Consider the following 23,312-nt stretch of genomic DNA (forward strand, 5'->3'; position numbering starts at 1 on the left):
TAAATTTAGATGGGTTTTTACTTTCTCTTTGATAAGGGCCTGTCTCTGTTGTGATGTGACTGGAGATTAATTTCAGCGAATATTAGTATTTAAAAGGGTTTTCCCCTCATCGTTCCCTTAATCCCTTTTTGCTGAATGTATGCTTCATTTCATTCTGTTCTGTGCTGAGATTTGTTGAAAGGGATGGAGAAGAGTTTGTATTTCCCTTTTTGGCAGCCTGAGCTCTATGTGGTTTGTGTGAATTCTTCTTTCAGGAGAGAACATTTAAAGGCAAGAACTCCTCTTTGTGCCTGTGGAAGGGTAAAATCAAGCCTCTCCTACAGCGCGTTTCAAAGCGTTTCACTAGGAAACAAGAGCATTTTGCATTCACATATCCTAACCAGGATTCATTTTGAAGAGGCTTGAAGGCAGTGACAAATAGAGGGATTTTATAATGTGTAACTCGGCTGAACTGCCAGGGTTCTGCAGAGAGGCATCCTTTGTGCAGAGCTAAAAATGTCATAGGCTAGAATGAAGTAATAGCATAAAGTAAATTTCTGAGATTTTCCTTTAAAAATATGCTTCAAGTATTCACAATAGAGCTGTGCTTGTAAAGCAGTCAGACCTGTCCCCTAGAGATTAATTAGTAGTACAATGCTTGATTTTGAAAAGGAGAAGATGGTAAAGGTGGCTGCATTGAAAATCTTGTCAAATGTCTTGAAAATGCATGGAGAGAATCAGGAGCAAGAACACTGCAAGGGAGCAGAAGGATGTCCAGAGACACACAAACCCACTGTGGAGAAGGTGGCATCACCCTGTTGGGTTTAGCAGAGGTTCTCCTTGGCACACAGGCTCTGCTCAGCCCCTCCATATCCACTTTGGGACTCACATCAGTGGTGCTTCCCTTTCAGTCTGGGGATTGCCCTGTCCTCTGGCCGTCACAGCAGATCTGTAGGGCGAGACACCAAATCCTCCCCGTGCTCCAACCTCTGCCATCCTGAGAAAACAGGACCTGATCCCAAAATATGTTACTGTTGAACTTTGCTGTTAGTCCAGAAGGAAGAAACAATATCAGACCAAAGAGCTCAGCTTTGTGAAGGGTTTAACACGCTCTTACAGTGACCTCCTGTGGAACAGAGCAGACACCTTGGTGCCCTGCACTGGGGCACTGACACTTTTGCCAAAGCCCACGGCCCCTCACATCCTGCATGGCTCTGCCAAAGACTCCCACACGTTTCCTTACTCTTCTCAGGCAAGATGTGGATTTCTTTCCGGCTGAATGAACTCTCACCTTCAGAACAGACATCTCTGATTAGTGTTTCAGAGCCACAGGCTGCTCAGTGTGTGCGAGGCCAGAGCCAGCACCTGCCTTCAGCAGTTCAACTACCCAACCCTGTTCTTTGCATGATGGGTTTAATAAATGTTACATCAGTTTTAATATCATGAGTATTTCATTTACAAGGTGATGATGTGTTTGTAGAGCATGCAATGCATTTCATTTAGCAGTTACATACACTGAGGGATGCATTGAATAAAATATTACTTTAAAATTAGATGATTTCTTTAATTCTATATACAGGCTCTCTGGGTTAATACATATTGCATCTAACTCAAGCAGTGATGTAGCTTCTGTAACCTACTTCTTCATGCATTGTAATTCTTTCCATTGTGTTGTCCAGTGAATTTTATGAGTATTATTTGCTAATATGTTCATTGTATTTGAATAAGAAAGCAAGTCATTCCAATGCAGTGACTGATCATGCTGTGAAATTAGATTTTGAGAGCAGCCTGTAAAGGGAAATAGTCTGTTTGCTTTTTTAGGGAACTGTTGCCCCTGTGGTGTTGGCTTTGCCTTTTTGAGAGTGTCTGCAGTGCTAGAGCCACTCCAGGGCAGAGGTGCAGCAGCAGCTGCTCCAAAGCAATTCCATGGCTGGAATGGCTGGGAATGTGTGGCCTAAGGAGGAACAGGAGCCCCTGTACAGGAGCCACTGCCCCAAGAGTGAGGCGTGGGGACAAGGCAGGGGACACCTCAGAGCACCCAGGACAGGTGAGTTCTTCGAGCAAGGCAGGGGCAGGCACAGGGTCCCTCTTTGCATGAGTGGAGCTGAGGACGTGTCCCCTCCTGCTGCTAGAGGCTACAGGGGCTGTTCCAGAGTGGCTCCAGCCTTCCCACAGCGTGGCATCCATCACTCCTGTAGCCTTGCACGTTGAGGATGCACTAAATTGTCAGCCAGCTGAGGGCTTCCCTTTTATCTCCTACCTTCTTCCTTGTTTGAGAGAGTAGAAAGACAAATTAAGGCATTCAGGCTCCGTGCTACATGAGTCACTCATCTTGAGTCACTTGTGGAAAAACCCATTCTGGGCTTTTTTGGGCTGTGCTGCTGAAGGAGTCCACAGGACCTCTCAAGTACCTCCAGGCACAGTTTCTAAGCCCTTGAAAGTTTCATTGCAATGTTGTTTGATACGTTATCCAACAGAATAAAATATTTCCAGTTAATGTTTTAAACATGTGCAGCTCTAAGCAGCAAGTGCAGAGAGGCCAGCAGTGAGCAGAGATGAGAGCCTGCATTTCAGCCTGCTCCTGCATCACACTTAGCTCTGGAAACCTCTGGAAATTGCAGTCCCCTTGTTTGCTGCTTTCATGGAGGGGGAGAAGAGGAAAGGGGGAGGGAAAAAGCTTTTTGGGAGCTGGAGCCACCTGCCTCGTGCATATTTCTGTGTACAATAGGGAAAGAGATGATTCAGCTGCCGTGCAATGAATATTTTGCTGGCACGAAGTCAAGATGATCAGAAGAGTGAATTCATCCTGCAGGTTCTATTTCATCGGTTTCACATCCAGAAAATGTCCTTCTCTCCATAAAATCCTGGTTATTGTGCAGAGAGATGAGACCCAAGCGCAGCACGGACTCTGGGAGGCAAATGACTGTGGTTGGGGTAGGGCATCAGATCTGAAGGCAAGGTCTGGGTCCCTTTCCCACCTGTGGCTGGGTGTGTGCTGGAGCCAGAGCTGAAAACTGGGAGGGAGGTTCTCAGGGCTGTGGTCTGGCTGAGTTAAATGTCCAGCTAAGTCTCAAAGATTTTTTAATTTATAATTTGCTGGGGGAATCCAGTAGGACTCCACAAGCTGAAGCCATCCCCATCATGTCCTGGAGCTCCTTCTGTGCCCCAGAAGGTGCCTAAGGGCTCGTCTTGGCAAGGTGACAGCATCTCAGATTTCAAACACACAAACTTTATCTGAATAGTAGTAGATTGGCACGAGCAGATGATGCTTCTTCATGTCCTTGTAGCGTGATTTCTGCTGCAGTGTGAATGTGCACATGAACAGCAGCAGGTGTTCAGCAAGTGCCAAGCAGATCCTTGGGTTCTTTGTAAATTGGCCTTGGCTGATGGAGTGAAAGGAGAGAGGAGGGAGCCAGGAGGGTGTTTAACCCTTTAGCTGGAAATTGACCTCAGTGAAGCTGTAAAGAAGTTGCATCTTCCCATAATTGCATTAATTATATTCTGAGGGATTTCTTATTTTCCTTGTATTTAAATGAGGTAGAACTTGACTTTTCTTCCCCCATTCCATTTTCATCCTTTTTTTCTGGGCAGGACTGCTTATCTAATCAGCCACTAGTGTTTTCTCTGACAGCCTCACAGCTGTAGTGACACTCAGTCTCAGTCACATCAAACAAGCAAATGACTTTCATTCACAGCACCTTTTGTCTGATCAAATAGGTAATTACTACGTGAAATTAAAGGCTTTAACAAAAAAGTTCTTTATTGTTCCTGACTGACAGAAGCAATACAAAGAGAAAGTGCTGTGATTCAAATGCCATGGTGACACCAGCCCCATCGTGGAAGCAATCAAAGGCATTACTTACACACTCCAGTGAGAATACAAACCAGGCAGAGGCAGACTGACAGACTGCCTTTAATCTTTGCTACACCCCACAACTCTTCCTTTTTTTTTTTTTTTTTAAGGAGGATATCATTTTATGCAAATAGTAAATATGACAGGAAGATCCAGATATTTGAAATGTATTTGAAGGATCAGTGGAGTTCCCACCATCAGTATGTAGGGTGCTGTCTTTGATTGCCAAGTGACATCAGGCTAATTCATGCTGTGGCTTTTGGGACTAGCAATGTAGATTTCCTTGGAGCAGAAAACAAAACAAAGAGACTTCTTTGAAAATGAAGAATTTCAACATTTATCCTCAGCATCTCCTGTTAAAGCCAGCATTTCATCTTCTGTTCTCTTGCTCTGTCCTTTAATCACTTCTTCTCTCTGCTGGTGAGCATCATTCTCTGCTCTTTGCATTTTACCTCTGGGAGAGGTAGGTTTGCCACCAAGGTGCTTTCAATCCAGTTTTCACAAAGGAATGATGATAGAAAATGGGATGGATACAGTTTCTCAAAAAGCTTTTCTTTAATGAGGGCCACGGGGTTACTGCAGTGAGCAGAACTAATCGGGGAGCCTGGTTCTGAGCATCAGCCTGTGCAAGGGAGGTAAAGAGAAAAGTAAACATCAAGTAAATATGCCTGTTTGTCTATCAGTTATTAGTAGCACAGAGCTGCCAGGAACCGAGTCAAGGTCGTGTTTGAGCAGGTATCTGTGACAAGAGATTGCAAGTCTGAATTATGCCAGCAGGGAGATACAGTATATTTGCTCTCACCTTCCCTGGGTTGTGGGCCAAGTGGATAATCTGCTTTTTTTTACAAACTTTTAGGGTAATCTGCTTGTTTTTCACCTTAGTGCATTCCAGGGAAACCTAAATTTATGGAGGTGGTTTTATGTTGGAGCAGGTGATGTGCTGAGGTTGGTACCCCCACAGGGATGTTCCCATGAGGGGCCCCCATGGGTTCTGTGCAGCTGCTCGGGTACCTGTGCTGAGTCAGACTGTAATCACAGAGCTGCTCCACTGAAATTAGTCACAGAGCTGTGCATTAACCTGACACACTGCCTCAACCCAGACATTTACAAATACGTAAGGAATACTAATAGCAATGTGCTGTGAGAGTGCAGTCTCTCCCTGGTCTGTGTGCCAGGGCAGAAGATGTGCTTTGTACCCGTGCTGGGTACAGCTGATGAAGTTCTAGAGGTGAGGTGACAGCACAGCCGAAGTTCCTCGGCAGCAATCACAGATTTTGGGAGGAACAGGTTCCCCTCACCTACAGGAGTAGCACAGAGTGAGCTGAAAGCCAGCCCTGTACAGGATCAGCAGGGATTGCTGGCCACAGACCACTTAGGATCAAAGTGTGGGTCATAAATCCAGCTGGTTCACAGACTCATTTGCCATTCCCCGAGCCTGCATCTTCTGTGCCCTCCGCTCTTCACCGTGGTGTCCCCACTGAGAGCAGCTGAGTGCAGTTTTGTTAGAAGCAGGCCTGCTTGTGGAAGATCAAACGGCAATTGTAGCCAAAAATAGGATTTTTCCTCATCTGCCTCTAGCTAGGAATAGGAGACAAATCCTTTCTCTGCGGCCTGTGCTGTACATGAGGTTATTCATTAGGACTAGTCAGGAGCTAAATTAGAACCCAGCTGCCACTCGTTGGGTAGTTCATCATGCAGAGCAGACCACTTTGTGGCTCCCACCACTGCAGGGGAGCCAAATGCACCTCCAGAGGCTGTTTTTTACCTACACATCACCAGACGGTTTGGGCACAGATTGCTTGAGGGGTGGAGAGCAATCTCTGAGCTCCTGGGGCTGCTCTATCCCAGGAATCCAGCAGCTTGCTCCTGCTGTTCCCAGCAGTCCTGCAGAGCAGCCCTGTCTCACTGGGTGAGAGCACAGTTTAGCAGTGGAGGCAAAGCAGGATGTCATTATATGGATATATAGGATTTCCTAAGCTTTTGAGAGTCAATTCAACCGTTTTGAAAGAATATATGCAAAATATGTGCTTGGCATTGAAATAGCTCCAAAGTCTGGGAAGAATTGCAGCCTGTGGATGAGGCTATCTCTATTGTCACATGAGGTTTATTGTAACTGATGTTTAGCAGCTTGGGATATTCCTACCTGTAAACTCAAGCTGCTGCTTTTGCTGATTGACAAAGGCATCAATGCTGTTTGCAGGTCTATAGGAGAATGTAGGTTAAAAAGCTTAAGGAAAAGATGTCTGGCACACTTCTGAATGGGTATTAGAGGAAAAAAAATGGTAAGCATTCAAAGCAGAAAACTACAAAAAATGACTTTATAATGTCCATTTAATAGTGGTTTGGGAGTGGAATGAATAGATGAAGAGGCCACAGGGAAGACAGACAGCAACACACTTGGATATGGCAGAACTCCTGTTTGCATAGCTGCTGGTGTCAGAGCCCAGCCTGGTACCAGCAAATGTGCACTCCAGCAAGGGAAAGTTTGATTTCTAACCTTAAAGACACAATCTGTTTTCTTGGATTTGTTTCAAACTCTGCAGTGCCAGCTGCATAAAATACCACTAAGCTTTTGCACAGAGACATTTATAATCACTTTACCCTGTAGCAGGGAAAAACGTCTCCATTTAGACACTCATTCTGAGTTCATGCACACATTAAGGACAAACTTTAGATCTTAATGAGGTGTAGGAGGGTTTTTTCCCCCCTTTAGTTCTGTTTTCTTTTCTCTTATAGATCATACTATATTTCAGAGCATTAGGAAGAGAGATGCTGAATCTTTAATGTGATGTGAAACGAAAGAAACATTCTGAACTGTAACAGAGATGAACTTCAGAATTGTAATCTCTTTAAATCCTGATCCAGCACTCACTGAAGTCAATGGAAAGGCTTCAATTGATTTCAGTTTCTAAAGCTCAGTGGGTTATGTTGGTTTTTGTCGTGTTAGTTTAACAACTTGCACTTCCTTCTTTGGAATTCTCTTCTGGTACATTTATAAATATAAAAGCCTTCCAAAAGCCCCTTAATACACTCAGATTCTGGTGGTTGTGCTTAGTTCTGGCTGGAGGTAGTGGCTTACAAAGGGTTAAATGGAGACCTTATCTGCATGTCCGAGTTTCTCCTGGATCATTTCATCCCCCACCCAGTTTTCCTTGCATCTTTGGGGGCATGGCTGTGCCAAGAGCACTGCCAGTCCCAGCACAGGTGGTTCAGAAATCTCCTCAGGACATGCCATAGTTGTGCACAGCCTGCTCTGAAGGCTGACCCTGTTCCCTGGGTCCTGATGCAGCCACCTTTTCCCAGGAACAGGCTGTTCCTGGATCTCTGCGTCCTTGGTTCCACCCCAGCAAGAGTTTCCTAAGCTTCTGAATTTGTGTTTGATCATAACGGCAAGATAACAAACCACTTCAAATTATTTTAATTTTGGGAAGCCAAGCTGGATGCAAGTATTCATTTTTTCAGGGAAACAGTCAAGTTGTTCAGGGATTTTTTTTTTATTAGATTGGATTTTCTTGTCTCTCTGGCAAGAAGTGACTAAAGATCTCAATACTGCGGACACTTTCCTGTAAGCAAAATGCTGGAACTGTGGAATATTTTCGTTTCACTAAACCTCATCTGTCAGCAAAGTGACCAGTTGTGAAAAGCATGTTTGTAGTTTTGTCTTAAAGTGCAGATCTGATCAGTTCTTTTAGACTATCTGGAGCATGAACATAAATATTAACAAAAGGCTCTGTATAATTCAATATTTACTTGTCAGCCTGTGCCCCTTTGCCCAGCATTCATAGCAAGACACCAAAAGTTTAGGGTTTTTTTCCTTTTAGAATTTTGTACTTTGGACCCGAGAAGCTTGCTTTGATTATTAAAAAATACATATCTCAAACCTTTATTTGCATCTGAGCATTTTGGCTATTTCTTTGTGTGCCTGGTTGGCTTTGATTCTTGTTAAGTGTTTGCAAGTAAGAAGAGAATAAAGAATGTGAACAAAAGGCTTTTAAGGATATATCCTGCTGGAAAGCAACCTAGAAGTCATGACCATAAAGAAAAAACCTAGTGCAGGAGCTTTTATGTATGCTGCCTTTTGCTTCTGCAGATCTTCTTATCTCAAATGCGATTTTTCATTGTGCTTCATGACAGATTTTACCATTGATGGTAGAAATAGAAAAGTTATAGACCTGACACTTGTGTGCAGAAGTTAAGATCTGAATGAAAAGGGTGTTCACCCCTAATGCTGCACCATGACAATCTTATTAGGTATGACTGTATCTGGTTTACTTAGCAATGAGCCTTTTCAAATAAAAACAGTTCTTTCTGGTATTCATAAGACAATTCATATCAAATAATACCCAGTTAGAACTGTTTGAAAATTGCTACTGATTTCACTAGTCTTGGAGCAGTTGTAGGATTGGAAAATCGTTGGAATTTCCTATTAGGGTTGTATAAAAACTATGTTCTTATTGAACATAAGGGAACATTTGGTAAAATAAATAGGTTATGAAGATGTGTTAGTGTGCTGTGCAATGCTAAATAGTAGACATTGACTTCTCAGCTGCTATGTGGACTTCTTGTTTTTGTTCTTGCGTGCCCTCATGTACAGGGGGTGTAACTGGTGGATGAACTTGGCTGCCTGAGCATGCAGTGTTGTTGTGATGCTCAGTGATGGGTCACAGAGAGCAAACAGAGAGCATGGAAAACCACATGGCCACGTTTTATTCCTGCACAGGTTAAAGTGCACCCCAAGCACAAGGCTGTAAAAATGTATTATCTTAATCTCTGGGAATGTAATCTCGACTCTGCCACTTATTTCCATTTGGTTTTTTATGCAGATGACATCAACCTCTTGGTCAGTTTCCTCTACAGAAGGAGAATTCATCCTGTTGGAAAATCTTTTTAGATTTGGCTAAAGAATTAATCTCTTAAGTTTTTTTGGTGTTTTTTTCTTCCCAAATAAATTCCTGCTAATTCCTGTGAGGAGAATAGTAAAGCAGAGCCAGCTCAGGGCTTCCCAAGGCTGTGGGTGGATTCAAGAGGCTGTTTGTTCCCACCACAGGACAGAGGATGGAGCTGGGATGAGGATGGAGAGCCCAGGAGGTGATGAGCTGTGGCCCTGCAGGGAGAGATGGATGTGAGTGGAAGTGGTTCTCCTGGGCTTTGGCACTACCCTTGTGCAGTTCTGGTTTTTTCAGTCTCTGGTAGCAGTGACAGGAGCCAGGCTGGTTTTCCAGGGCTTAGAAATCCCTGAATGAGGTCAGAGGGAGCAGAGTTGATTTTGTCACAGCCTCCCAAACCACTTCCCCACACAGCAGCCTTTGCTCAGAGCCAGCCCTGTGTAAAACTGCCGCAGGAATTTCATCTCCTCACTTATAATGCAAATACAGAGCAGCTCAGCTGCCCAAAGTGGATCTTTTTTAGATTTGCCCAGGTGTTCCAGAGAGGAAAACATGGGCTGTGACATGCACTTGGCATTACCAATCATCAGTTCCAGCAAGCCTGGCCTGTGTGGAATCAGTACCAAGTGCTGTGTTTTGCAGTGTTGTGGGCAGTGCCCAAATGTCCAGCTTGGAGCTGACCCTTGTGTGATCCCAGCACCACAGAGAGGGGTTCAGCTGAGCAGGCAGAGCCAGGAAGGGACCCAGGAGCACCAAGGTCAGCTCAGAGCTGAGCTCTGCCTAAACATGGACAGCTCAGCAGTGATCCTGGAGCAGCATCCTCAGTTCAGAGCTGGGCAGAGGAGCTGTTTGCTTATCAAAGAAAGAAAAGTGGCATAAAAACGTGTTACCTCCTGAGAGGGAGGAAAGCTTGCTGGGGTTGTGCTGTGGCCACCAAGTCCCCCACAGTGCTAATCTGGGGACACTTGCACTTACAGGTCCTTGTATGCTGGGAAACATCTCCTGCCTGACTAATTATTCAGATGTGAAAATGGCTGAATTAAAGAAGGATTTGAATATGCTACTTCTCCTGTATCCTAAGAGAGCAGGATTATTCCTCTGTGCCTGCTCATTGGAGGAAATGGCAATGGTGGTTTTGGGGTGACCTCCTGGCCATTGGACATTTCTGTCCAAGTGGGAATCTTGGGGAAAGGGAACAGTCTGCTTCTTGCAAGGCACATGAAAAGCAAAACCCTGTAACTCTGAATGAGGGCTGTAGTCACTCAAATCTTGTTTAGAAAGGGCATAATATCTTTGCCAAACACATTTGCAGTGTTGAAGCTGCTCATAATTACGACCTTCATGAATTTATAACACTGTATGCTCCAGCAATGGAAAAGGCTCCTACACTTGAGCGATGAGATTTTGATAAAATAGGATTTAAATATTCTATTAGCAGAAATGTTATATTAAATGATGAGGAGGCATTCAAATACTGCCTGACTTTCACCATGTGACTGTGAACTACATTATGCCTGGGTCAATTAGGCTATTTTAAACCCGTGGCTTTCTTGCATTAATCCTTTTCACAGAAAGCCAGTGTTCCCTCTGAATTTCACCATTTCTCTCCTCTGGCCTCCCCCTAATACACAGCACTGTCTCCTTCCACATCCAGCAAGCTCTGCTATTTTCCCTCCTTCTCTACTATGATATGAGCTGCAGTGCATGAGCACTGGGAATGGGGTTAACCTTGATCCAGCTTGAAATAGGTTCCTCAAGCTCCTGCTTGGATCCCCCTGCTCACTCCAGCTGCCCCAAAATGAAGCAGTGTCACATTTGTCATAACCCCTCCCCAGCTCACATTAGCAGTGTCCCAGGGAGCTGGGACACAGGATGGTGCTTTGGGAGTGTGCAGACCCTGGGGCAGATTGCAGGGGGAGCAGCTTTGTCCACACCTTGTAGCAGGCTGGTCATTTCTCAAGGGGGAGAGAGAGAGGGGGGCTGTTCTGAGTATTTCCTGTATTGTGTCTGAAAGCTTAACAGAGATCAAATGGGAGTGTGTGGTGAGATGGGGTGGGAATTTACTGCACCCTCATTATTTGCACACAGGCACTCCTCAAGGAGTATTTCACTGGCAAAGTGGAATAAGCTGTCGCCTGCAGTGACAGTTCTAATGCAAACATCACCCCTGGGAGAGATAGCAGGAAATAGCCATGGAGGGAGTTGGACATGCCTGTGGATGGGCTCAGAGGTTTGCCCCAGAATTTATGGCTGATCAGTAGATTGTTGCATTTGAGTTGACTAACATCTCCCTGTGTGTTTTTTTTTTCCTTCCCCTAGTGTTAATGGCCTTTTTCTTTTCTCTTTGTACTCCAGTGGTTTCTAAAGCAAAGCTGCCGCAGCTCAGAGTCACAGGCATGCTGCAATAATTGACATGCTTTGTCAATCTCTCTGCTCTTTCATGACCAAGAGTTGACCCAGTCCCTCTCATATACCAGGTGTTTTCAGGGATTCAGTATTAAGACACAATCGCTTCAGTGGATCTAAGAGATAAATCCTGTAATATTAAACTCTTAGTCAAATATTTTGAAATGTGCGGAGGCCACATAATTCTTTCTCTTTTTTTTCCATTTTCCAACAAGAAAATAAAACCTGCAGGACCTGAAAGATCACTCAATGATCCTCTTCTCAGTGATGTTGTATGGCACAGTTGGCGAGTGTACAAAGGCATTGGATCAGAACCAAGTCAGAATTAAATTTAGGCTCATGAAACTTTGTTCTCCGATTTGATTCTCAAAGCTGCTAATCCTAAATTATCATGAGAAAACATGTTAAAAAAAAGAGACATAAAGACATCAGAGCAGCTGAGCTTTCAAATGGAAAGTCAAGTCAGACCTGCTGTCTGCACGCTCTTTACTCTCTGGAAATGGGATGTTGTAATTGCCTCCTGATCGGGCCTAATTGTGCTTACCTAAACCTGCAATGACTCTCCCCATTTACAGAAATCTTAAGAAAGCTTCTTCTGTGAGCCATTGCAAGCAAACAAACAGAAAATTGAATAAATCATCCCACAAAAATCAATTATTGAGGCAACAATTATTTCTGACTGGTTTTTTCACATCTGGCTGTGGTTTGCGGTGTTTTTCAGTGTGAATACCAAAGACTGTGAACCATGCCACAGAACTCAAGTTTGGATGCCAGCACTGAAAAGCAGAGTTGTAGCTCACTAATGAGATCCAGACAAACAGCAAGGAGGAAAATGCAAATAACACAAAGGAGGAGGAAAAGCATAAAAAAATTAGGAAACATTTTCATTATTCTTTCCCCTCTCCTATTGACATCTCAAGTAATTGTCTGGGACAGGCTTTCCGTAGCTCCCACTTAAGAAATAGTTAAAGGTCATGCAGTTTGGCCAGGCAAGATTAGCCATCCTTACAGGCTAATAAAATCAATGTTCAGACAACATCACGGCCTGCATTTAGATGTATATCTTTTAGAACAGCCCAGCTGCACAGAGTGCAAATTGATGATGAAAACTTTTCAAAGGTTGTTCCATTCTTACAGAAAAAAACATTGAGTTATCCAGTTTGTAGAGCAGCCAGTTTCATTTGAGCAGCCTGTTTGCTTGTCTGTCACTGCTTCTAGTCTAAACTTCAAAATCCCATGCAGGACAAATAATAATAAAGTAAATAAATTATATATCCAAGTGACAACAACAAAGCCCTCTTAAATTACTAATCCTGGACTCTATTTGTGTGAGTGGTCATGAGCAGACAGCAGCACTAAATATTAGTTTTTGTTCCCATTAACATCTCAATGTGTAATTATTATTGTTTGTATTACAGCAAGCAAGAAATGTCAGCCCTGTTGCTAAAAATAAGAAGGTTGCCAGTAGGTCTCCTGAAGGTTCAAATATTTCATTAAATGGTTTTATGTTAGGTAGGTAACTATGCTGGTGATAATATAGTGTAATGGTAATATAATAGAAGCTACAAATAACGTTTTATGACTGTTTTGTTCTCTGTACTACAAGTCTGAATGGTTTCCCTTACAAGCCAAGCAGAAGGTGTTTTATAACAGTGTCTTAAAACCTCCTAATTAGCAGCAGTTTTAAGATACACACTTCTTGGCAATCTTTTGGGGATCGATCGAGAATAACTGTAGCAGACTTTAAATCTTCTGCCTGGAAAGATTATCCTAATTCTTTTTCTAATTCCCCTGTCCCAAGGCACCATGACTGGAGGTTTCTGAACAAAACAGTGTCGTGCTGGCTCTGCTGGCATGTAGGTCAGGCACTCCAGAACCACCATTAGCCTGTGCTGTGCTTTGAGGGGGGAAATTTTATCCAACCCATTTTCGTATCACACCCCAGAAGCTGTTGGACCTCCACATTTAACCACACAATTAAAAAATCTTTACAATACGTGGCACTCCAGTTCTTTGGCAATGCCTTATTTCCTCCAGAAAAAAAATCTCCCCATGTATTCACATTCCATGGGGTCTTTTGGCTCTCTGATTTATCCTGTGTCCTCAAAATAGATCATTATTATGATCACGTGCATTTACAGAGGCAGCAGAGATGGATATTCATTTTAGAGTATTGCAGAGATGGAACTCATTTTAGGATGACATTTTAGTCATTGTTTTCTAAAGCACTGTTTTGCCATGATTTAGTACTCGTGTGTATCAGTTATAGAAGTGTCATATTTGATGTCCTCAGTGTTTCTTTTCCTCCTTTCTGTGCTGGTTGGTATAATTTATATGAATGCTTTAACACCCCCCCTCCCATGTGTGGTCTACTTGTAATGTACATATAATTACCAGCCATCTTCCAGCTTTTTTTTGGCTATGTGGAAGTATTTTTAAATCTATTTCAGTCCTGCCAGTGGATATGTACCCACACACATGCACACACATTTTGGGAGCATGGTTATTTGGGCTCTCTAACATACTGTGCCTCCCTGATAACGCCTTCTCGAGAAGGGAACAAAATGTCTTGGAGATAACAGTATTCTGCAGCACAATGTACAGAAGGGAAAGCTGGTTTTTATTCTTGCTAGGCTGGCAGGCTGTCTCAAAGGAGACAGGCTAATTTGAATGGGGTTCAGGTTGCTGTATCCTAAGTTTTCCTGTAGTTCCTGAAATTATGTTTTTAAGCTTACTGGCAGCTGCAGGTTCTCATCCTGATGTGCAGGTGAGCCATCCTTAGCAAAGAACAAACCTGCAGGATTCAGACAACTCCATCACTTAAGGATTCAGAGATGGAGGAGTATCTGCAAATGCATCACACTGTGCAGTGAATCAGTTCTCTAAAGCAAGCAGCAAAATGTAAATAAAATACTTAATTTTTGGTGTGGCCTCAAAGACTCCAATTGGCTTTGGTAGATTTGGTACTGGTACATATTAACAGTGTCATTGGGAGCTTGTGTGCTACAGGCTGTGCCTCTAAAACTCAGGGTCTGCTTGTGAAAATCGGATTCACAACATTCAGGCAGTCAAATCTCTTCAGCTTCCTCCTACTTAAAAAAAAGGCTTAAAAATGAAGGAATTGGTGTCCTTCAGAATCTGCTTTCAGCCCTAGTTTGTAGAGGATCAATATACAAATGTTGGAGCTCTATTTCTGTGTTTCAGGGCTACTCATTTCTTCAGCTGATAGCACATCAGCCTTTAATCCCCCCAAGTGGCTTTCACTGCTGCATAAACTGCCAAATTTGCATTTGTTTTGAAGAGTTTGTTTGCGCACAGAGGTTTCAAAAGCTCGGAAATCAAAATGTAGCCACTGGTCTCTAGATATTATGAATCCTGTAGTTTGTTATTCCACTATGGAGACTAATAAGAAGCTGACTTCATCTGCAGTAGAGTGAGCAGTTCCCATAAAGACCCCGAGCTCCGAGGCGCGATGCCACGGCCAGCACATCCGCATTGCCTGGCAGGGCTCTCCAGGAGAGAGAGCAGCCCCAGCCCCTGAGCTGCTCCACTGGGCTCTCCCCCTCCCTCCTGTTATCTTCCTTCTTTTAAAAAGGCATTTGCAAGCAACATCTGTCCTCGGAGCAGGGCTGAGAAACGCGCACCTGTACGGGAACAGGAGACAGATGAATGGTCATGTCTCGCTTCTTCTGCATGAAGATGCAAAGCAAATGTTGGCCATCAGGACCATCAAGTTGCTGTGGACGCTCCCTGGAGTACACGTTCTCTAAAACTACGCAAAATCTGCCTGGCAGTTTGTGAAATATGTCATCTGCTTTCCATATGTTTCCTTTCCAAACTGAGGGCGATGTCAGAAAATATAAAGTTGCTTCCCCGCGCAAAGGGTGCAGGTGCCCCGGTGAAATTCCCTTCCCAACATGGCTTAAATTTGCACTTTTCCACAAGAAATCTTGGGTTTTAAATGGATATGGGGCTGTGGACTGTTGTTTTAATGCGCATTATACATCGCTGTTGCAGAGAGAACATGTTGTACATCAGTGCATTGCATCTTGGTGCTGTCTGATTTTCACCCCATGCTTGATTTTTTTATAACAAAACCAAAACACTTTAGGAGGGGAACAGTGTGCTCTCCCTGTGAAGGTCTCCCTTCTCAACTTTGTCTTTCTGTGTTGTATTCTCCCAACTGAACTGGAGTCACTGGTGACTTCAGACACATCAGACACTTATTTGGGTTGTTTGACCATCCTGTTCATCTCCTGCAGGCACAGTCTGTTGGCAGTTCTGGGTGGCAATGGATGCAAATCCATTGGAGTTAGAGAGGAGGATGGAATAAACCACAAGGTCTGTCTTCTAATCAGATATACCAGGTTGTATTACCTGGTTCAGGATCACCTTATAAAAAACTTGGAGGATGTATGATAATAAATAGAGAACCTTGATAATGTGTTTGAGCAACAGCCTGATGTAGCTCTGGCCTGTGCACATGGGTTTAGGCTCCTGCTTGCAGACATGGCTGGGAAGATGCTTTGGGTAACCAAATGATCCCTGTAATAGTTTCTGTTGGATAAAATGCTGTGTGGGGTGGGCAGAGGCTGGGGATGTGATAATGTGACACTATTTTCCTCCTTTTTATGGGAAAGTTGTCAGTGTTGCTTTAAATCCTCATTAGAATTCAAAGAGCCCTAACATCGCCAGCACTGTTTCAGGATTAGAATTTGTTAATTAATTTAATCCTCTCCCCTTCTTCATCTTCATGGATTCTGCAGTGACAGATGGTAAATCCTTAAGACTTCAGTAGGAATAAAGGGTTAAAATCCAAAGGCCTGGATTAGATGGGATTGCAAAAAGTGCATGGACAATTCTCAGTGTCTGTTTTATGTTTTGCCAACTTCTTGGGGGCAGGGGGCTGAAGTGCAGAGCAGGCAGAGTCCCTGGCTATTAGCACTATTTAGTTATAGTAGACAAGATTTAGAGCTGTGTTTCCTGAGCATGTCACCGTAATAACTTACTTGTTTGTTACAACTGTTTTCCAAAATCACAGGATTGTTCCCTAATGTGTTGGTGAATAATGTTTTTATTATTCCTGTCTGCAGTAAAGGGCATCTCAGTGCCTCCAAAATCACTCTTGTAGTAAAACCGCTGCCATTTTATCATTTTAATAGAATAACAGTTTTGTATAATGTTGCAAATATTACCCTCCAATATACGATGGTGACAGTAGCAGCAGAAGACAGGCACTTTTACAGCACAAAATTATTACCTTGTTTAGATTATCAGATAAAAATTTTACCATCACATTAAAATGAAAATGAAATGAAGGCCAATAAAAGGCAGAAGGGCCCTGTCCAAGCAGGAGCCCTGGGAGGTTGGCTGCTGGCCACAGGGGCTGCCAACCTGCCTGGAGGGCGCCTGGCCAAGGAAGCCACGCTGAGAGGTCGCCAGCTGATTTTACACGGAGAAATTCAGCTGCCCAAAATGCTGCTGCCAAGCGAGGATCACCTCCTGGAAAGGTTTTTAAGGTGTAGCAGTAAAAGGGAGGAATACAGAGGAAGCCTCGAGCTCTCTCTTATTGCGTCGCTGGGAATAAGAGTGAAAAATAAGGAGGATCAGGCCTTTTGAAAATGTTCTTCCTATGTAGGAGTCAAACCCTTGGGGGGATCAATACGGCTCTCACTGATTTGAATCAATACCAGCGCAACCTGTTAGAAGGAGGAATATGCCATGAAACCACTGGGCTGTAGGAGAGCAAGCCAGCCGTGGCACGTCCTGTAACACATCCCTGCCTCCTGCAGTGCCCTGGGCTTTATCACTTTGCCCTGGCTCTGCCAGGAGAGGCTGAAAAACTCAGGAAGAGGTTGTCCCTTGTCTCCAGCACTGCTAAGAGGGAATGAGCAGGATTCTGCTCTGTGAATGGGCACCAGCACTGCAGCCTGCTTGTCTAAAATCAGATTTGTGGCTGCTTCTAGAAGGTCAGTGCAAATTAAATTGTTACTTGGTGTCCAAAAGATTCAAAACCTGTTTCAGTCTCGTTATTCTCTTACTGCGTGTTTTTTCTCTTTCATTATTTACATATTTGGTATCTGCTTTTAATACCTCCTGTTGGATTTGTCTGATGCTCATTAATATCTTCCCTACTGGCTCATACAGGTTTTATACCCCAGTGTGCAGATACAGGGAGATCTTTCTACTTGATCACATGGCTGCAACTGATTTCTTTCCCATCTCTTCTTCCTATTTTTTCCCTGCCACAGTATCACACAGATGTATCACCAGGTTCAGCACTGGATTCATGTCAGGGTCCTGCTCCTCCTTTTATTACCCTTGGGGAATATCGTGCAATTCCCATTCACCAGGAGCAAAGCAACTTCTGGTTTTGAAATGCTGGCTTCTGCAGTTCAGTTCTTCATGTGTCACCTAAATCCTAAAACATTTCAAATCTAAAAAAGTTTATTTCTTTGGATGCTTGGGATACCACAGTGAGCTCATCAGTCTGTTGAGAGCAGTATTTGTGTCTTTAACCTGTGCTGGCATCAGTAGTATTGCAGGGAACTGGATTCTAAACTGGAGCTTGATTAGTAGCTCCCAAAAGAGCAGGACAGGTGAGTTTTCCTTGCTGAAAGGAATTGATAAGTTCAAGGTAGAGGTTTCCAAGTACTGTGTGATACTCTGTGCTAACAATGTTTGGGATATCTCCTAGCCCATCCCAATCAATGCAGAATAAGGTCTACCAGCATTGGTGACAGTTGCATGTGTAATATATATGCAGATATACTCAGAATAAATCAGTGTAAACAATGCTGAAACAGTGGGACAATCCATTACCAGAAATAAATGGGCAGGGACCTGCTGCAGAGCTGGATCAAAGAGCCATGCCCTGCCTCCTCCAGGGGAGCTTGCAAAAGGTGTAGAGCAAGCTGGCAGCTCTGGGATGTGGTCAGTGGATGCAGCTTTGGAATAATGAAGCTCCTTTATCTGATCAGAGCCTGTTGTACCCTCGCAGGAGGCAGAGCTCCCTGCAGCACAGCTGGGGTTACATCAGCACAGGTGAGGCAGCCCTGGTACTGTGAGCAGCCTGGCCAGCCCAGGCCAGTGCCCTGCAGAGCTCCAGCCCTGCTCCAGCAGCCACACAGCTCCATTAGCCTGGCACTGTGCCCTGGCAAGCACCCCCAAACCCTCAGCAGGACCAATTAGCCAGGGCAGGCACAGCCACGCTGCCTCCAGCGCTGCTCGCTGTGCCCTGCAGACACTGCAGCCCCTGTGCCACACTGAGTGGCCAGCTCTGCCCCATACTCCTGATCCCTCAGTGTTTCCTTGGATCCCACCTTTCCTGGACATTGGCTCTCTTTCTTCCTGTTGTGCTCTTCATACCAAGCACTGCTGCAAGGGCAGGGAGTGGTACCAGCACCTCTGGCCATGCCCCAGTGGAAATTCCCCATCCTCAAATGTCCCAGCTGCCAGAGTTAAGGCACAATTTGCCTATCCCAGCACAAATGGAACAATATGGTGTCTCATTTCTAGCCTCTCTTTCCGTGGCTTTGCTCTGCTAATTTCTTAAATTAGGAATTTTTCACATGAAAGGTTTCTTTCTGACTTCCATCGGCATTTGTCAGATTCTTAGGGCAGAGGGCAAAACTCAGAACCTGCGTTGGGGAGTGCAGTTCCATTGATGTCAGCAGAAATGTGCCTGCTTACATCAGTCTGGAATTTAGCCCACAGTGGTTCTTTTGTAGCATCAGAAAGCTCTGTGTGCACCTGAGCTGAATGTCCACGCTGTAAGATCAGAGTGTGGCTGGGACAATTGGCATGTGGGTAATTGGTACATTTCTGTAAGAGAAAATGGTTCATGATCCTTATAAAGGAAAATAAAATAAAGTAATGCTATTCCCCACTGACATATTAAGTGAATTGATAGTGTTTGAAAAGGCAGGTATTAAATCTGGAAGCAGCATGAGTGTTATGAAGTAGCTAGCAGTTTTATCCCAGCAATTTAAAATTCCTATCATTCAGCTCTCGCTGATTTGAAAGTCACACATTTATTTTAGATTGTAGCCATGAATTTCTTGGGAATTACCTGACATGAAAGCATGGAAGAGTCACTTGATATGAACTGACAAGACAATATCAAAGAAAACATCTTGATACACTTAATCCAGTTGTAAGTGACTTCATAAAAAGTTTTTTCATCCAGCCTTGTTACTCATTAGGAGCATCTTGGTATTAGGAAAGCCATTAAGTTGGCTGAAAACTCTGGGCATCCTGTAGGGCAATAATCCAAAGCATCCCTGGAGATCTGATTTCAGATTTCAGATGGATTAGGGCTTTTTCTCTCCTTCTGTGCATCGTTTACTCACAAGTATGAATTGTCTGGCTCTTTATTTCCTTGCTGTGCCGTTACTGTGGAAAATACTACACAAACATTCAGCATGTCAGGATAAGAAACTGTTACTGGGAGAGCCTGAGACTGCACTGGTGTGTGTGTTAGAGGACAGGGCTGAAGTTCTTGCCTTTGGATTGTATCTGTGCTGCTCTGCTGTGTTTGTTTAATGCTGCCAGCTTTCATGATCACTAAAAATTCCCCAGCTGATCTGTGCTTTGAATTAGTTCAGATGGAAGGTGCGGGAGATGAAGCAAACGAGGAGCCCAGATGCTTTTGGCAGGATGTGACACCACCGCTGGTCTGATGGAGATGACCAGATGTTGCAGGACACGGGAGATGGCTGCTGTGCCTTTGCCTGTCCCTGCCCTGCCGCGATGTCAGAGCACAGAGATGTTCTGGCTCGTGCTGCTGGGGAGCTGTCTCCTCCCATTACTGCACCAGATGATGTGGAAAGCCTGACCCTTTTCCCATGTGTGTGATATGCAGGCCATCAGGCACACGGGCTGTCACAGGCAGCTGTTGCCCCCAGGAAAGGACAGCGTGGTGCCAGAGGAGGGGGCACACGCTGCCCAAGCACCTGCAGATCCTTCTGAGGATGCAGGATGTTCTGCTGGGCTTCTCTTGGCGCTCCCTCCTGGGGCAGCAGCTCTGCTCCAGGTCACATAGTGATTAATAAAGAGTTCATTCCCCCTCATGCTTAGTTAAAATGAGCCATCCAGCTCTGTTCTGGCTCCTCTCTGATAGGAAGCTGGGAGGAACAGGATAGGGAAGGATGGATGTGTTTGCCTTCCCTCCCCTGAGAGGAGGAAATAGAAATCTGCACTGGGCTTTTCTTTTGTGTTGGCTTTAACTTTATGGTCAGCATCTGTCGCTGACGAGCAGTGGGAGCTCTGAAGTGCTGACCAGCTCTTTTCACAACCCTTTAAATAACCAGAAAGACACAGAAAGTAATAAAAAGAGGAGATGAGAATCCATATTAAAGGCATTAATAACTTGAACAGAAGTCTCTATTTAAATAATGTTTTGAAAAATACTGTCAAATATTTTTCTGTTGTATGGGCTTTGCAATGCAGCCTTTTCCCCCTAAAGACCTGGGGACTGTAGTGTGCCAAGTCACACAAGGGAAGTTCTGCATTCAATGATTTTTATTAAAATTCTTATAAGATGGTGGTGCTCTTCTGTCATCACTGTCAGTAGAAAGAAACATCAAGACCCTTGTACAAGGAAGGATTTAATTGCTAGAATCACAAGTGTTTATTGTCTTGCAAAACTTCCAGTGGATGTGTTTCTTTGTTGGGACTAAATGGAAATAGGACTGAAGATCAGTGTTGTTCTCATGAGAGATCCTGGATGTTTATGTACCTCATACCCTTTTTTGAAAATTATACTGTATCTGCAAAAACATACTGCTTAAAGAATGAGCAATCAGATGTTTCCAAGGCATCTTCTAACTCCTTGCTTGTAAACAGAATTCTTTATTAAGTGAGCCATTTTTAACAGGGTTTTCTAGGAAAACAAATTTGAATTGCTCTGTGCTCTGGGCATGTGGCATCTCACAGACCTCACTGGGCAAATCAGTGTTTTGAAAGAATCTGCTTGTTAAAAGCAGGAGGCTGTGACTTTGTAAGTGATAATTGTATATTCTCTGTACCATGCCAGTATCTCTGTGTGTGCCTGCACACCACGCCTGTCTCTGCACTATCCTGGAGCCTCATGAGAACCTAACATGGAACTACACTTCCCTTAATCAAATCCAGCTTCCAGTTTCTGAGGAAAACAAACAATTTCCCCCCATGTTTGCTGTCATACTTTCACACATCATATACACAGAAACCCTTTTCTGCTAATTTAATAATTATGACAGTTCACCCCTTCTTTCCTTCACACTAGAGCAGCAATACATTTTGAGTCACATCAGTAGCATTCCCGCTGACCAAGATTATAGCTCAGCAGGAAAACAAGTCATTCCAAATTGTCTCCTGGCGTAAACATTTTGGATCACTTTTATATTACAGCTGAAAGGGGAAAAATCTTGGGTTTCAGAATCTTTTGTGCTCTTGTCATGGGAAAAATGACAGGGCTTTTATTTCTACAATGAGAATTACTTTTGCTTCTTTTTACTGCTTTAGCAATAACAACTTTTAAAGAAAAAAAATAGCTGTGTTTTTAGTCTGCTGTTTTTACACATGTATCTGCAGATTAAAGACTCCCTAGGTACCTATTGACACAATAGACTATAACAGCTCCTCCAGAGCCGTGTCAAACTGTTATAATCAACCCTGTCAGTGATCCACAGATAATAGGACATTAAGAGGGGCTTGAACCATATCTTTGAATCCCAGCTGGGTATCTGAAGTGATGTGGAGGTTGCAGCTCTTCAGCCCATGCTCCAGTCACACACTTGAGGTGACCACTGAGGTGACACTTGCTTGGGAGCAGCATGAAGGGGAGGATGAACAGCATCTCCCTGGTTGAACATTGTGGTTTGGCATGGCAGCATGGCTGGAAGAAGGGCTCCCACCAGCTCCTGCTGTTCTCTGCACCTGTGCTCTGTCACAGGTTGAAGGGTTTGTCTGGAAAGCCTTGGCACTGGGGCCTTTGGTGGGCAGTGTTCTGTGTGGTTTTCTACCACAGAGCTGTCAGTCAGGCCTCTGGTATCTGGGTATTTGTTGGATGTTTGTTCTTTTCTGTCGTTGGTAAAGTGCTGCTGGAATTGTCATCCATCCATATATATATTTCTATATATATATCTATATAAATCTCTATATATCTCTGTATATGCAGATGCTGGTACTTATTCCGATACACTTTGAGAAAAATAGAATTAGACAGAATGGAGCATTTAATCCCAAAATCTTCCTTTAATACTGCCCCAGATTTTCTCAAGTACCATGCAGTCAAGAAAGCCACTACAGCCTCCACTGCCATGCTGGCATGGCACAAACAACCTCAAGTGGGATTTATCTGTTTACTTTCTAAGACTGTTGAATTAATAAAAGCTGGAGAAGGGTAGTTCTGCAGTTGACAACAATATGGTGCTGCTGGTCCTTCCAAGCTATTTAAAATGCCATCTCAATTTAGCTTCTTAAATGGAAAAAAGTAAAACCCTTATTTCATCCACTGACTCAACACTTAATTACAGCAGCTCTGGGAAGAACCCAATGTTATGAAGGTCAGTAAAGTTATGACCCTCCAGTATTCAGGCCTGATTTCCTCCCTTAAAAAATTTAAAAGAAATCCCTTTTGTACCTCACAGGCCTTAAGGTTTGTGTGTTTTAATGGATGTCTGGCTGTCACATAAATATATAGCTTTAAAGACAATGAAATGTTCTAGGCAGTAAAAGAGGCCAGTTTAAACAAATTGCTTGTGTCATGATTTCGTATTCATCCCTCAGAGAAGATGATTAGGTCCTGTGAAGACAAAAGGACAAATGATACATTTGGAGCAGGGAATTAAACCCTAACATTTCCAGGGAAAAAGAAGAAAAAACGTCTTCCTTCTTAGAGAAAATAAATTTGAGTGAAAAGTAAAACTAAATTAGTGCATATATCTAAACACACACAGAATTGCAGAGATTTTTTTCCTGTGTGAGTTAGAGAAGGTCTTCCAGAACTGTCAGTAGAACTGATACATCTGTCTGTGTGTCTCTGGTACCCTCAGCTGGCCACGCTTGCTGCTGTCAGACTCTCCTTATTTCTGGTAGCTTTGCTGAGTTTTTGACCATTTGAGGTGTTTGACACTTGTCTTGGGCAGAATAATTTCAGAAAGTTCCAGCTGAAACAGTTCTTTCATCTCATGCAATTAGGGTGA

At 43.7% G+C, this 23,312-nt stretch overlaps 1 protein-coding gene across 4 annotated transcripts in view; it reads left to right on the forward strand.

Moving 5' to 3' along the window:
• Positions 1–23,312, forward strand: part of CDH4 (cadherin 4) — a 416,711-nt gene that overhangs the window by 282,152 nt on the left and 111,247 nt on the right. The window lies entirely within an intron of this gene.

This window comes from Camarhynchus parvulus, chromosome 20, assembly GCF_901933205.1.
Source record: "Camarhynchus parvulus chromosome 20, STF_HiC, whole genome shotgun sequence".
In the NCBI taxonomy this organism is placed as follows: Eukaryota; Metazoa; Chordata; class Aves; order Passeriformes; family Thraupidae; genus Camarhynchus; species Camarhynchus parvulus.